The sequence below is a fragment of the Nyctibius grandis genome, chromosome Z (assembly GCF_013368605.1).
Source record: "Nyctibius grandis isolate bNycGra1 chromosome Z, bNycGra1.pri, whole genome shotgun sequence".
Taxonomy (NCBI): domain Eukaryota; kingdom Metazoa; phylum Chordata; class Aves; order Nyctibiiformes; family Nyctibiidae; genus Nyctibius; species Nyctibius grandis.
In genome coordinates this window covers 75,405,950-75,421,529 of record NC_090695.1, presented here as the reverse complement: position 1 = coordinate 75,421,529, position 15,580 = coordinate 75,405,950, and positions in this window count along the sequence as shown.

Sequence of the window (15,580 nt, the reverse complement as noted above, 5' to 3'; positions counted from 1 at the left end):
CAAGGAAGAACTTTGTGATACGATACTGATCAAAGACAAAAGAAACCTCACAGAAAACTTAGAATTATCTTCTGATAATAAGGTAGTCTCAAAATTTTCAAAGTAACTTACAAAGTTAGCAATGTAAACACAGGCAACTCTAAGACCAGAAAGCAGAGGAGACCTATGCAACAATAAAACCCAACTACACAGACTCTCTAAGGTGACAGGTTAGAAGGGAAGCCTTTCAACACCCACTCTCGTATGAATCACTACACAATACTGCTTAACACTTCTATACCTTGGCCCCACAGGCATCATGAGAAAGTGAGTGAAGAGATGGAAGAAGGATATGAAAAAAGTCACATGGGATGTAAGCAAAAGGATTTTAATTCATGCTTGTGATTGGTGCTGCAAAAGTCAATCTGCAGAAGCTTTCAAGCAAGGATGAAGAGGCAGCTAGACCTGCCCATTCCAGGTAGGCAATGAGAAGACAAGCTGACAACTGCAGAGAGCTGAACAAGAAACAGCCATCGGTATAGGCATGAATTCTGCTATCAGGGAAAGAGTTTGATAGTCCTGGTGACTGCACTACAAGGACAGAAGGAAGAAAGAGCAAGTTATCTACTGAATGTAAAAATTTAAAGGGAACACCAAAAAAGTATACACAGATTAAAAAAAAAATGTCTCCACACAGTATGCTGTGCTTTCGGAAACTCTTGGCATTCCTGTAAAACACCTAAGAACCTATGGGATGCTCCAAACAAGCGTATTAGGAAAGAAGTCAGCATAAAGATTTGCAAGCATTTCTGAAAAAATAATGCGTGAACAACAAGGTGAGGACATTTCTTGGGAATGGAGTAATCTAGAGACCACACAGGAGCTCTTCTATCTGACTGCAATTACTAATTACCCTGTCAGATGGGGTAAGGGGACAGAAATGTACAGTGTAATTCAAGTTGTCTTAGACACCATAGAGTATCAACTCTAATATTCTTCTGTAAAAAAGCAAATACCTGCTTTCTGTTAAGTGATCAGTTCAAGTGATACTCCAACAAAGTAAAACCATTTTTATGTTCCTAATTATTCAGGTCAATTTAGACATACAACCACTTCTACCAATATAACTTATTCCCTGAACAAGAGAGCATCAACATGCAGCATTAATTAGCATATGCACAGGATGAAAGAACTCGGCACAAAATTGTACTCTTCCTTTTCATTGTCCTCTTTCATTTAAAAAAGTTTAAAGCCAGCTGAGGGGAAACGACTACTTTTGTTATATTTGAAAGCCTAACTAAATGTCAAGTTGGGCATGTCTGAACACAGCAATATTGCTGATGTTCAGCAAGAGTTCCACCAAAACCATCACTAGATCACACAGCCAGCCATTCAGGCCTGAAACAAATAGCAAACCTCAAACAAGTTGTGAACAGATTTGATCAATACTATAAATGAGACCGTTGTTTAAAGGAAAGGATATGCTCAGACTTTTCAACTGCACCCTACCATTCACTAAACCTTGCCAGCTACAGTTTTTGCTCTTATTCGTTTAAACACTTGCACATGCTGTCCCAGTCTCATGTGCTAGCTCCCAGCCTTCTAGCAAAGTGCTCTCCAAGGCAATACAATTCTGTCAAAATGCAGATGTATCCTGCAAGAAGTAACAGGATCTTACTGCAGACATTTTCCTTCAGCTTTATACATCTGCAGTCCTCTTGAGCCTACTAAGCACAACAGAAGAAAACTGATTCAATGGGGTGACAGGAGACAACTTGAGGACTCTTCAAATACAGCATCTTGATAGCTTGAAGGGTTTTAAAGTCAACATCCACTTTTAGAGATACAGCACCTGCTCCACTTGAACTATGTACGATGCCTACCTCAAGCTTTCAGCATTTTCCTGACTGTTCCGCTTGGGCTGTATAAAACTTTTTCCTCTTTCACACTACAGTTACACCCTTCTGCCCCACTGGCAATTTCGAAAGCTGAAGTTTTACCAATAGCCAGGAAAAGGAAACAAATCAGGTTAGTCTGACTCTGAGGAGATGCCCAAATTTAAAAACAGAAGTTAGAAAAACAGCTGCTTCCTGATCAAGAAAGCATGCATCAACTTCAAGGCCACCCGCTACTCCATTTATTCTCCATTCCTTTCCCTTGAGGAGAACACAGCTAAAAGGTTTTGTCCCTCATGCACCCAACTCTCCTCAGTGCAACGGAGGGCCCAGCCATAGATGACAGGACTCATGTTCCAGGCTGAAGACAAGGCTAGAGGAACACTTCTGCACTGATTTTTCATGGCAGCACTCCTCTTGCTCACAGCTCCCTGGTAAACTGGAGACATGGCTGGGCCCAAAACCCAGCAGTATCACAGACACTCCAGACACAGCCCAGCAGGCCCACAGAGACAGATTTTGATAACTTAGTATCTCCATCACAGCTGTACCCTTCAAACCGCAGGATGAATCCCCTGGATTTCCTCCAATCAGAGGAGTTTTTGTTCTCTCACTGTAAGCTTTGATCTCAAATGTAGAATAGGCAAGGAAGAAGTTGCATGACTGAATACCCCTACCCCTTAAACCCTCACGTACACAGCCAGTTAGCTAAGCAACTGACATCTTCAATTCCACACAAAAAGGGAAAAAAAGCAAGCAGCTCAAAGTCAAAAACCAGCAGCCTCCATGCCTCTTCCTTCCTCCAAAACCCTTCTTTACAAGTCCTTTCAAAGTGGTGTCAGGCTGGAACACCAACACAAAGCTTGCACACTCATGTGCCTCCACTAGTCCAGATCACGAGGGCTTGACAGCCATGTCACAAGTTGGAGACAGCATCCTTTTAGTTCTACAAGTGATGACAAGCAAAGCTTACATGCAATGCTGAAAAGCATTCAAACCAAACTGAAACATGCATCATTACATACACATAGAATTAAGTCATTTTTGCACAAGAAAATTAAACCTTCCATCAAACCGCCTGGGGACAAAGAGATTTTTAGTAAGACAAGAGCTCACCTAGCAAGATATGGCAAGAGGCACTGGAGTTTGCCACGAACTGCATTACAGCAGATACAACAGCATACAAACTACCTGAACAGCCCAGGACATGATGATGTCCAAAACTGCTTCAGTGACCTAGAATCACACCTTACAGATGTTAAACACTATTCAAATTCTAAATACCTGCCTTCCCTCATTGGTGAAAGGCCTCAAAGTAGCATGTAAGGCAAAAAATAGGGATTTGTGGCACCAGCTCACTTGAGATGAATAATTTTTTCACAGCTGGGCATAAGGAGTTTGAAGAGCAAAAGGAGCACTTTTCAAACCAAAACACTTCCAGTCAGCCTCTTCTGTTCTCTTCAGTCAAGAGTAGCTCAGACTTCACCTAACTCTTATGAGGCTTCCATTACTTCACTTATTAAAAAAAGATTTATGATCACCCAAAGAGAGTGAAGACATCAACAAGCCATTCTTGTCCAACAATTCATAATGAACTAATGTGAAAAAATACGTCCAAAGCCAGTTTACTCTGAACACCTATTACCGATAAAGACTATTCAGTCTCTAAGCAGCATTCTTAATGGTCTGAAATAAATAATCACATCTTTTAGAAAAAACAAGCTTAAAGACAGCTATGACTCCTCCCTGCCTGCCCCACAAGGAGTAGGAAGTCATTGCAGTTCCATGAATGCAGCACAAAGGCTTCCAGTAGCAGATGAAGAGAATTTCATTTCTTAACCCAGCTATACCATGAGTAATGAATAATGCAACACAGACATAACATGACAGATCCATATGCTCTACTGCGATGACTTATGTGCAGAAATCTCTATTTGTATAATCTAACTAAAAAGCAGAGAGATGGATACTTATGAAGTTTTCCTGTTTTAAAATAATGCTGCTCTTGATTTCAGTCAGCACAGAAATCTTACCCAAGCCTTAAGGCTTCTGACTTCTGTGGGGGAATCCCTGCACAAACAAATTCAAGAACACAGAAACACAGCAGCCAAGATGCCACAACCCTTTGTTAAATCTCTAAGAATTGGATACATCATAGTTAATACTGCTTATCATATTTCCCTATCATTCTGTACAGAAAACAAAGTTTCTGGGGCCATTTGGCTTCCATACACTGTAGTTCTTTCTCCTATCCTTTTGTTCATGGAAAGCCGTATCTATTTTGTCTTCCACCTCTAGTGTTTTCCAGTACCGCAACTTCCATTAAACTAAGTATAACTAAATTGACTTAAGATACCCTTGTTCCTTAAATGGGCTAACCTACATGTTTTTATTTCATTCTTATGCTGTATTATTTAATGTATTATCCTGTGCTAGGTGTTACACCCAAACCTATTAAAACTTCAGCTTGATACATTTATGCAGAAGACATTTCTATTATCTATGTCTAACCCACTAGAAGCTGTATATACATATTACTGAAAACTAGACCTTGTAACAGCAAATTCTCGATTATGTAATTTTCTTTCAAATTAGTTTTGAAAAGCTGGCTTCACCATACTAGGAGATTCATCAGTGCATTAAAAAACTGAAGTAATACCCCATTTCATGGCAAAACTAATTATATGTCTAATTCAATAGTGAGAGAAACAGTAATCACAGAAGTACACCACTGCAACAGAGCTCCCAAATACTCAGAATCATATCTTTCCCCATTTCTTTTATTCTCCTGTGCACATCTTCAAACTTTAATATCAATGGAAAATCAAGAGAATCATTTACAAAAAAGTTGGTGAGCAGTCCCAAGATAGCATGATAGCAAGGACAAAGTCATTCCAACAGCACACAGCTCTCAATGAATTTATGCTTTCCTGCTCTGTATCAATGCACATCAAGCAGTAGAAAGCCCCCTAGACCCCAAAAGCCTCCCTGTAACACACTACAGGACAAAAGAGCCTGGACAGAGAAACTGGACATACAGCAGCAACCAGAAATTTACTTTGAGAACATCAACAGGTGGAAAATATGATGCTGATGCTATCTGACTGAATATACTCTTGCTTCCTACACAGGCTAACTGGCATATTTTTATTACCACTTCACTATAGCAGAGCACCAGCTCTGAGGCACAGGGCAAGGGCAGCTGCTTTGACCCAGCACCCAAGTTTGAGATCGGGAAGTTAGTACCTTGCTTATCTCCAGCACCCTTTATAGCAAACCTGATAAATGACATTGTTTGCCATGGCACCCAAAGGCTGACCTCTCAAGTGCTGAAGCATACCTCAAAATAAACCAGATGGATTTTATGCTCTGACATCCCTCTGACATGGAGAGAGGAATCCGAGTTTGGAAGTTTTTGTCTTTAATAATTAATTACTTCCAAAATAGCAACAAGTCCATTTTCATGGAGTGAACGTTATGCTTGGGGAGGGAAGGGGATGTCTTGTGAAGCAAAGGCATCAATAAATTAATAAAGGCTGTTCAGAAAGAGTATGCATCCTCCCTCCTGGCACTTTTATCTTGACAAAAAGATGACAGTGGGTTATACTGAATCTCCTAAAGTACAGAGTACTTACACATACATTTTACCAGCATCAAGCAAAGAATGTGTTTTACTACAGTAGAAAAAAAATAAATCAAGAGTAAGCACTGGAGACACGCTGACAACACATCAAAAGGCACCAGTGCTATGAGAAGTCTGAACAAACTGCTATTATCAGTATTAAAGACCTCGCTGGTATCAGATACAGGTTCTCACTGTCCCATATGATCACACATTCCCACTAAACAGACACAGGAGTCCCAAACAGTTAAAAAGGCAGAAGTTACACTACGTAAGCAGTTTGCAGAAGTTGAACTTCCATAGATCCCGTTTTCAAAAAAGTGCCATCCAGATTCCACTGGAACAGATTCTTCAACAAATTATAATAGAGGCAGCTCTGAGTTTGAAAAAGTCTGTTTCATTACGTGTCAGCACTAAAAGAAAGCCTATCAGGAAGAAAAATATTTACTCCACACTATTCATTTGGACAGACTGTTCACTTAAGCTATGCTGCCCACATTTATGTGGGCATTTAGAAGAACAGTGTTAACTAAGAACATAAGGACACAGGCGTAAGACAAACAATTATCCACTTCTGGAAATGAATTCATAGGAGAGACAAAATTTCAAAGTGCTATATTGTCTCACAGCTAGAAAGCAAGGATTTTTCTTTTCTCACACTGTAGGTAGATACTTGAAGACATTACATTTTCCTGGAAGTACCATCATCCCACCTCCTCTCCTGCTACCAAAAAAGTCAAAATACAGTGGAACTATTCTCCACCTATTTCCTAATACACAGACCAGCACCTCTAAATCCCAAAGCCCTGATATCAGTCACCCACACACCTCCGCCTAAAAGATCAAAACTGTATTTCATTTTCTCATTATATAGATACAACATTAAAGAACAAGAACATAGTTTTTAAACCAACTCAGAAGTCAAAAAGAATGTTCACCTATTTATTTCACTCTGCAGGCATGTTATATCATTCTACATTAAATGGACCTTTTCAGTCAACGCTTAACCTTCAGAAGTTTATTTATTGCTTTGTGAAGTTTTTGGACAGTAGCAGAAAAATAGGTTCAAGTATGCTTCCTAGCCAGGAGTACAGAAAAAGGAATTTAAACCTCATACTGCAAATCCTGCATAAATACTGTATAAAATACATGGTCACTACAAGTTACCTCCAAGTCAGTTCTGCAAGACAGTGCCTCAGCTGAAAGATCTGTAAGTGCTCAGCCCATGCATAATGGGTAATGCAAAACCTTTATAGCTCTTTTACTCTAGGCAGAGCACATACATCAGGACTAGCTGCCTAAGGCTAGCAGTAGCTGCATCTGAAGTAAACTTGTTAATTTATAGAAAAAAAATTATTAAAAGAACATTGGTTTGAGACTCATGACTGCAGAAGTTCATTTAACCGTAACAAAACTCTGGAGCTTGATGTTCCAAAGACCCTTAAAAAGTCAGTACACAGGAAGGCTGGAAAAGTTAAAGTCACAAAGCTACAAGTTACTTCAGAGAAAGCCCATGCCATCACGAGGGACAGGGACAAAAGAGGATGAGATCAGGATACTGCACAAGTAAAACATGAACAGCAGCATCCTAACACTGAGGACCTGCCATCAGGCATCAATTGACTGATGATGAAAAGTAGCTTGTACTACAGTAATTATTTCCGATTTGCAAGATGTAGACTATTGGTAACTTATCTCCCAAACCTACCACAAACTGCCAGGGGAAAAAATGCCAGATAGATTACATATACCCATTATAACCTGTGACACACAAGCGTGTGCAAGATTAGATTTTGCTTTCTTTACTGCGCATCTTGAAAGGACATGCAACTGCTCTGTAAGGATTATTCTGTTTGTACACAACAGCTTACTGGAACATGGACTCAGTATAGGCAAGTAACAAATGTTCTCTTAGGTCTCTCAGAGGTTTGTGAGCTCCCTACAGCAGCAAGAACAACTACTGAAGTAGAGTCTGTCAGGCACATATCTGAATAACCTCCATTTAAAGTACAAATTCTCAGTAGGTTGATAGAAGGTTAAACAATTGTAACAGACAGGCTTGAAACAGATACAAGTCAGTGTTAAGATTAAAATTTGTTGTACTTTTCAATGGTGTAAGATCAAATTTTTTTACATTTTGTTCTTAACAGATCTAAACCAGACCCAGCAGACTTCAAACACAAAATGCTGCCATATTCACCCCCACTAAATTCAGAGAAAATAACCCCCTTTCCTCCTAGATCTGTGGACAATGACAGCAGCTCTCATTCAAAGCCATATGATGACTTCATCTAGCTGAAGAAATAGCTAAAAATGTTTAGGCACAGAAAGTGCTTCAACACAGAAAGGTTCTCAAGTAGCAGAGGCTGTCCTCACAATAAAGACATCCCATATGGTAACTATTTTTAGACTGTTAAGTATCAGAGGTTAGAGAAATCACATGGGTGTCTCCAAACTATCGGCTCCTCAGCTGATTTTTATCCTTTGCATAAAGAAAAGGCAAGTTGGGATAATATTTAGAACTAACATAGCTCAAACTCAAAAACTGTGTCCCCTTCAAAGTGCATTTAGCTTCCATAACTAAACATCCTTTCTAGTATGGACCTGAAAGGAAAGCAAGCCCATAACTTTTGACAGATATACCTAGAGCATTCAAAGCAATCAGCTGAGTTTAAGCTGGTTCTAATTCACTGCAGCTGCATCCTATGAACCACAAATAAAAGCGACACAGTTTGAAGCTCAGTGGCTGAACACTCTCCGAGTTTCCAGCATCCTTCAGTTGGCTGTACTCAGCATCAGCCACCAAATGATCTCCATGTACTGTAGCTAAGCATGTAAAACCAATGAAGACAACACCACCCTCTCCATTTGTAATCTGCTGTATACATTATCAAGGGGGTATCAGCCAGGGTATGCTACCTGATATGTTCAGATGGTTGCTGCCATAGAATGTCTGCATTCCTTGACCCCTGAAGTATTCACCTCCTTTAAACACTGAAAAACAGAAGTCTTTCTTGTAATGGTAACTCATACACAGACTTCAACACAGGAGCTTGTCATCAGCCACACTGAAATCAGGTGAACAACCCAAGCTGCCTGCAGGATTTTCAAGCTCATTTTTCCAACAAGTGACTATGCCTGATCTAAAAATATCAGGTCTTGATGCAGCTTGGACAAATATCGGTTAAGAGAAGATTCATGCATTAGTCCTACACAAAAAAAAAATCGTTTAGGGATTCCCACACAGAACTATGTAAAAAGTTTTACTTAAAATGAACATAAACATACAGTGTACACTAAGTCTCAGTAACAGATTACTAAATTCAAACTCAAGACTTTGGAATATTGTTAGTTCTCTCCACCAAGAACTTCTCAAACCTGAGCTTGAGTAGTTTATTGGTAACAACTGAGAGCCATCAACTGGCCTTTGATATACTAGTATGTTTTTATGAAGGTCACTGTTTAAGACCAGTGTTGTGTCAGGAAGTTCATCATATCCTCCTCCAGAATTTTACAAGCATTTTTCCAGTCTTACAGAACACTTCTGGTCTCCAGAGTGTCTCCTGACTGAATAATTTGACTGCAAGTTGTCCAGTCCCAAACAGAACAGTACATAAAATACCCAAATCTAAAAGCATACTAACTAATCTAAAGTATTCAAGATTAAGTTAAATGCATTTACTTCATCTTCTTTCATCTTCTGTGTCAGAAAGGGGAGAAGGAAGGGAGGAGAAGCTTCAGAAGCTACTCAATGTTTTCAGCTTTGACAAAGACTGATCCATACCAGGTGCTTCAAAAAGCACTGTCTATATGGAAAATCAGCAAGATTAAAGGTCTTCCTTCCATTGCTGGTAACAGGAAAGTGACACTTAGACCGAATACAAGAAACTTCACCGATTTACCCTTGACAGCTGTACTCCTTGTTTCACAGTAGCATTTAATACATGGAAAGATTCACAAATCCACTGGGAAGACACAGAATGAGGGAGGGACAAAAAGCATTTTGTTCCATGATGTTTAACAGTAAGCTACTTTTTTCTTGTTTGTGCTACAGAGAGCTTTGAGCTTTCTGCTTCATTAGTCAAAGAAAATACACAACTAAGCATCCTTAAATAAACCCTTCAGAAGGAAGTCAGGTAAACCTCAATGAAGAAAAGTAGATCAACCACACACCAAGCTGTAACACACACCAGCAGTGCCTTTAAACTGTCTTCCAACTGAAGAGACACTAACAGGTATTTCAGAAGTATGATAGTATGCTCAACCACTACATCCTAAAATTAGGATTGTTTTCCCCCCAATTGATCTTGTATTTCTCTTCCCTTTTGATTTTTCACACAACACCAAAGACATTTTATGGTTTATTCCTCCAGAATTTCAAAAAAAATAATCTGTGAGCACTATCTGTTTAGTGAAGTGCTTCCTCATAGCCAACTTACAACATGGGTAGCAAGTATTTCTCCCCCTACCACCCCCCACAGGCTCCCAAAACCAGCAGAAACAGTGTTGTATGGGAAACAGTCTTTGAACACTAAACCAGAAACTAATATTAAATGGTAGAGAGAAAAAAAAAAAACAAAACCCAAAAACTATCCTTAGTTCCAATATTTTACAAAACAGTAAGCGGTGCAGTTTCCCAACTGTCACACCAGTCTGTTACATTCTAATTTGCTTATGCAAAGTACAGATTGTTATATTTCTCTACAGAATCCACTACAGTAAGTGGATTAGCTACACAGACTAGCATTATTAGCAAGACTCTTCTCTGAAGCACCAAGAGGTATGACTCCATGGGTGATTTTTTGCATTTATTGAGACAGGTGGCAGAAAAGAAGCAGCAGGAACCTTTCAACAGACCTCAGAAAGGAGTAAGTGGTAGAAGTGATTCAGCTGGCTGAGAGCACCCACTTGACAAGCAGGTGGAGAAAAGTGGCATCAATTGTTTTTGCAAGGCTATCACAATTGGATTACCTGACCCAGAATAAACTGCACCAGTGTAAACTGACCTAGCAGATTCCATTCACCTTGGGGAGCAATCTGCTCCTGGGACTGCTTGTTCCTTCTGGTTTTCAGCAAAGTGTTTGTGATTCAGTGATTCAACAGCACATAATCACGGGATCTTGGGAGTCTGTTATGGAGGGAAATGCTCTTACTACCACCTCCATGAAACAAACTCCTTTACCCCATGAAGCTGTGTCCCCCAAACACTGGTACTGCACAAGACTAAAACAGAAAAAGACTATTAGTCAACTTTTTCTAGCTAAAAAAACAGGTGCTCCTGAAAGCTTTAAAAAACCCCAATGAATTGAAGACTCAACACCTTAGCATTTTACTATTAATATTTATAAGCAGCTTCAAGAAGAGGAGGATATCCCAAGTCAAAATTGACATAAAATGTTAAAACCTTATCAGTACAAGGCAAGTGACAACAGAGAGAAACAAAAAAAAAAAAAAATCTTCATCAGGTGAGCTCTAGGATGCTGGGAGCCCTCCATTACACAGCATCTTTATTTCCAAGCCCCACATATTTGAATGTTTTGTTTGCCCTTTAAAAAAGCTACCAGTTATAAATCCTTACAGCCTGCTATAGTCAGATGTGTTTCAACAGGTTGTAGGAAAGGGCTTTTAGACACACATTAGCCATCCTAAGACTGTCAGCAGTACTGAGTGGTCAGTCAAATCACTGCTCCTAGAAAAAACATGCCTCCACCCTGCCTGGAAATCCAGACTGTTGGTACCACATTTTTTCTCTAGCTAGAGGGCTTTAGGGAGGTTTCTAAACTTAGCACATCAACTTTGTCTTTTTACTAAGTGAAAAAAGTCTAAAGTCCTAGTAAGGGATGTTAGTGCTTAATCTCAGTGTCTACCAAATGTAGAGTCACCTGCAAAAAGCAGAATTCAACAACAAAAAAAACAAACACAAACTTAGTTAACTGAATTTGAATTATTAAAGAAGATTCCAGAATCTACACACAGAACACAAACAAAAGAGACCTTTCACCTGCAAGCCTGATTTTGCAGACCCTGCCACGTTTCAACTCCCACAGCTGCTCCAGCAGCTACACCTTCTGTTTCCCAAAGTTGAAATTCAGCTCAATAAAACACCATATGTACTATTCTTAGAATACCTAGCCAACTAAATCACAGTGTGTTTGAGGTTGGAAATGACCGCTGGAGATCATCTGGTCCAACTGCCCTGCTTGAACAGGGCTACCTAGAGCCAGTTGCCCAGGACCATGTCCAGACAGCTTTTGACTGTCTCCAAAGTGGGACACTCCACCACCTCTCAGGACAACCTGTGACACGTGCTTGGTCACCCTCATAACAAAGAGTGTTTCCTGATCTTCAGACAGAGCCTCCTGTGTTTCAATTTGTGCCCGCTGCCTCTAGTCCTGTCACTGGGCACCACTGCAAAGAGCCCACCTCCATCCTCTATGCATCCTCCCTTCAGGTATTCATATACATGGATGAGCTCCCCCTAAGCCTTCTCTTCTGTAGGCTAAGTGGTCCCAGCTCTCTAGGCATTTCCTCACAGGAGAGATGCTCCAGTCCCTTCATCGTCTTCTTCACCTTTCACTGGACCCTCTCCAGTACATCCATGTCTCTCCTGAACTTGGGAGACCAGGAGAGTATCCACATCTAGGCATAAGCCAGGCAGAGGCTTCATTAAATAGAAAGTTAAATTTGTTTCATTCCTAATAACTACAGAAACCTAGCTCACGAATTTGAACCAGAGCGTGAATAGTTGGAAGCATATCAATGGATGTGAAACACTATCCATGTAAGATACCACCAGCTGCTAACTTCGTACTGTAGTGAAATCTATACCATTGTTAAGAATGTGATGCAACAGACTCCACCGCCCACTATCACTCCCCAACAATTTCATTATCAGAGCATTTTGCTCAAATTTTGAAGTTATTAACTGAAGGAGACTGTTCCTGTTTCTAAGTGAGAAGTGATTTTCTAACTTTCCACTGTGACCAAAAGTCATTTGAAGCCTTTCCCTATCATGACAGCTAGAGTATTTCCCATTTCAGTGGCTTAGCAACAAAAAAATCCAGAAGACCTGAATCAAGAAAACAGCAAAGGGTTTGCTGGACTTGCAAAGGGTTTCCTTGAAAGATGGGCAGAATAGAGATAATCTGATTTCAGTTGCAATGATGCAAACCTTAGATACCACGACCCAGGAGGTTACGTTCAAATTTGGTAAGACATGCATCCAAAATTTCATTTCTCCCACTTCTGGGATGCTGTGAAAGCATTCCTTCACTGATGCCACACAAGACATCAGTGCTGAGTCTCACAGCTTGACTATTGACCCCTTGCATCTTTACAAGCAGTACATGTACACAAAGATACAAACCATGAAGACAGAAATAAAAAAAAAAACAAAACCAAAAACATAACCCTGTGATTAATTACTCAGGGCACTATCAGGTGAAACATCCAACAATCTTGCAGTTCTCGTTTCTGCTTTTTCATACCAATAATCCCTGATGTTCCACCTGCAACTCTAAACATACTCAAAAGGCAACTTTCTTTACACCTGAAGTTTCAGAAGTCCAAACCATACAGGATTTGCACAAAAATGGGAAATCTCAAATTTGACAGTGATAAGCAGTAGCCATCTATAGGCATCAAGTTACTCATGATTACCAGCATCATCAGTTTATGTCTTAAACCTAAGGCAAACCATTTGCTTCCTGGCACTGCTCCAAAATGGCACAAGAAATGCTGCAAGAGACAAGCTGTTTCTTCAAGCAGGTTTCCTTTAATCTCTCATATACCAGTACCAACAATCTCACCTAATTCTAGCAGATAAATTGTCAGATAAGCGACTTCTGAAAATTTCCTTTATGTTCTCCACGAAAAAAAAACTCACTTTAAAGACAGTTGCTTTCATCAGGAGACAACTGGAGTTCAAAAATAAGGAAGTGCTGCCCCATCTTTATTCTAGCTTTTAAAACAAATACTTTCAGACTACCTGCTTCTCTTCAGAAATTCTGTGCATTCAGTATGGTTTTGACACACCAGATACCTACCCAACACACTGTGCAGTACACCACCTAGCTTCTGAAGAGAAAACTGACCTCAAAAAAAAAAAAAGGAAACTGTGCCAGGCTGTGTCAACATGCTACATTAACTTCACTCTTCCCAAATTACCACCCTACACAATCCCTTTTATTAAATCAGTTTTTAGAGTAATTTTAGAGTAAAACGCATCAAGTGTTCCACTGCCATTTAAATTTGTTTATACTGAACTTCTCTCAATTCATTAACTCAGTGAGTTAAACCCTTACCTTCCTCCTCAGCACAATCTGTCATACAGGGGTAACACTGTGTCACAACCAGGAAATCTCACATAATGAATGATTCAAGCTTACTAGAATCACAGAATCAACCAGGTTGGAAGAGACCTCAGGGATCATCGAGTCCAACCATTGCCCTGACACCACCATGTCAACTAGACCGTGGCACTAAGTGCCATGTCCAGTCTTTTCTTAAACACATCCAGAGATGGTAACTCCACCACCTCCCTGGGCAGCCCATTCCAATGTCTAATGACCCTTTCAGAGAAGAAATGCTTCCTAATGTCCAACCTGAACCTCCCCTGGCGAAGCTTGAGGCTGTGCCCTCTTGTCCTATCACTAGTTGCCCGGGAGAAGAGGCCAACTCCCACTTCACTACAACCTCCCTTCAGGTAGTTGTAGACGGCAATAAGGTCACCTCGGAGCCTCCTCTTCTCCAGCCTAAACAACCCCAGCTCCCTCAACCATTCCTCATAGGACAGACCCTCCAGACCCTTCACCAGCTTGGTTGCCCTCCTCTGGACTCGCTCCAACACCTCAACATCTTTCTTGAAGTGCAGGGCCCAGAACTGAACACAGGATTCAAGGTGCGGCCTCACCAGTGCCGAGTACAGAGGGACGATCACTTCCCTAGACCGGCTGGCTACACTATTCCTAATAGAGGCCAGGATGCCATTGGCCTTCTTGGCCACCTGGGCACACTGCTGGCTCATGTTTAGCCGCCTGTCCATCAGCACCCCCACGTCTCTTTCCACCAGGCCACTTTCTAACCACTCTTCCCCCAGCCTGGAGCGCTGCATGGGGTTGTTGTGGCCAAAGTGTAAGACCCGGCACTTGTTCTTGTTGAACCTCATGCTGTTGGTCTCGGCCCATCTATCTAACCTGTCCAAATCCCTCTGTAGGGCCTTCCTACCCTCCAGCAGATTGACACTCCCACCCAGCTTGGTGTCATCTACAAATTTACTGAGAGTGCACTCAATCCCTACGTCTAGATCATCTATAAAGATATTGAACTGCACCGGCCCCAGAACTGAGCCCTGGGGAACACCGCTAGTGACCGGCCGCCAGTTGGACTTTGCCCCATTCACCACCACTCTCTGGGCTCAGCCATCCAGCCAGTTTTTAACCCATTTAAGAGTCCACCCATCCAAGCCCCGGGCAGCCAGTTTGTCCAGGAGGATGCTGTGGGAGACAGTGTCGAATGCCTTACTGAAGTCTAGATAGACTACATCCACAGCCCTGCCCTCCTCTACTAAGCGGGTCACTTGGTCATAGAAGGAGACCAGGTTGGTCAAGCAGGACCTGCCTTTCATGAATCCATGTTGGCTGGCCCCGATGCCCCGATTGTCCTGCATGTGACGTGTAATGGCACTCAGGATGATCTGTTCCATCACCTTGCCTGGCACCGAGGTCAGGCTGACAGGACTATAGTTCCCTGGATCGTCCTTCGGACCCTTCTTGTAGATGGGCATTACATTTGCTAATTTCCAGTCAGCTGGAACTTCTCCAGTTAACGAGGACTGCCGGTAGATAATCAAGAGTGGTTTGGCAAGTTCATTTGCCACTTCCTTCATTACTCTGGGGTGAATCCCATCCGGGCCCATAGCCTTGTGGGTGTCCAGCTGGCACAGCAGGTCACTGTCTCCTCCTGGATTACGGGAGGTTCACACAGCCCCCCGTCCCTAACATCAGGCTCTGGGGGCCGAGTCTCCTGAGGACAACCAGTCTTGACATTAAAGACCGAGGCAAAGAAGGCATTGAGCACCTCTGCC